The sequence below is a fragment of the Chrysochloris asiatica genome, unplaced genomic scaffold (assembly GCF_000296735.1).
Source record: "Chrysochloris asiatica unplaced genomic scaffold, ChrAsi1.0 scaffold00027, whole genome shotgun sequence".
NCBI classification, from domain to species: domain Eukaryota; kingdom Metazoa; phylum Chordata; class Mammalia; order Afrosoricida; family Chrysochloridae; genus Chrysochloris; species Chrysochloris asiatica.
The window spans coordinates 17,579,044-17,580,317 of NW_006408545.1; the positions used below are offsets into that span (position 1 = coordinate 17,579,044).

Genomic DNA, 1,274 nt, shown 5'->3' on the forward strand with positions numbered 1-1,274 from the left:
AAAGATGATTATTTAAAATAAATGTTCAACTCTAAAAAGACGGTGGCTACAACACGTTTCACTACAGAATAGCTTCCTGTTTCTTCATACAATGAGCGTCGCTATTCTTCCATGATACAGATTTATGTGGAAACGCTTGCCAAAGGTTTTTTTGTCAGGTCCAGGAGATGAAAAATAAAGCATGTCCTAATTAGTTACCTGCAAACTCAGTCAACATCTTGGGGGTAAACCTATATAATCTGGCCATAGCTTTGTTAAACATCTACAAACTACAGAATGCCTTAGCCCTTAGCTAGTTCCTGCCCAATGTCTTAAATTGGATTCATTCTCATCTATGACTCTTCTCTGGCACAAAGTGGGTGTTAATCATCAAAGCCTTGAATGTCATCATCCCTGGTAGCCTTTAGATGCATAGTAGGCGATTTGAAGGTGGTAGAATCCTGGCAGGAACACCAGGATGCCAATGCTCAGGACAGGAACTGCCCGGTCTGCCCCCGCTTTGCTTATAGCCTGCCAGCAGGAGGGAGCCTATGATAATAAGAAAGGCACCAATAAAAAAGAGCATGGTGGCAAGTGCAATGGCCTTATAGGAGATCTTAGGAGGGCTTTTCTTAACACCAAACCAAATGTAGCCATCACCTGTACTGGAGAGCCTCAAGGACTTCACTTTACTACTGGGAATCCCAGGAACCAGGTTAGTATGAGACAGCATCATAACATGCTGACCCAGCTATAGACAAAGCACCGCACCAGGTTGCCTTGTCATGTCTTCTTATTAAAATATTATGTGAAAGGCTGTGTAGGGTGACCATCTTGTATGGATCATAAATTCCTCTGAGATGTGTAATCCCCAGAGGAGGTTCAGAAGCCTCTGAATGACCTGCTATTCACTTTAACAGCAAATTCAGGCCTGCTTAATAAGTAGAGGCACAGTCATAAAGGGACAACAGTAAAAATAACGTTAAATAGGGCCAGGCACTCAGTTGGCTGAGAGATGGATAAAGATTTAAAGAGTTCCCTGCTTAGGTACAGAAGCCAGGAGGAAGCTCCTATATATTACTGAGCAAAGAGCTCAGCAATGTGATTATGAGAGCTTTTAAGGTTCTGGATCTTGTCTGAACACTTGTCGAATGCCCTGTCCATTTCTCCCTAAAAAAACCTTGCATGTATATGAGCTATCTCTGCAAGGCGAAACCCAAGAGTTAGAAACAGGGAAATTGATAGCTGAAGAAACTAATTTTTTACTCCATATTGTTATGTAACTTGTGAATAAA

General features: G+C 41.8%; 1 pseudogene; it reads right to left on the reverse strand.

The window, feature by feature from the left end:
- Positions 1-387: 387 nt before the first annotated feature.
- LOC102835903 lies at positions 388-715 on the reverse strand (annotated as a pseudogene).
- Positions 716-1,274: the final 559 nt, after the last annotated feature.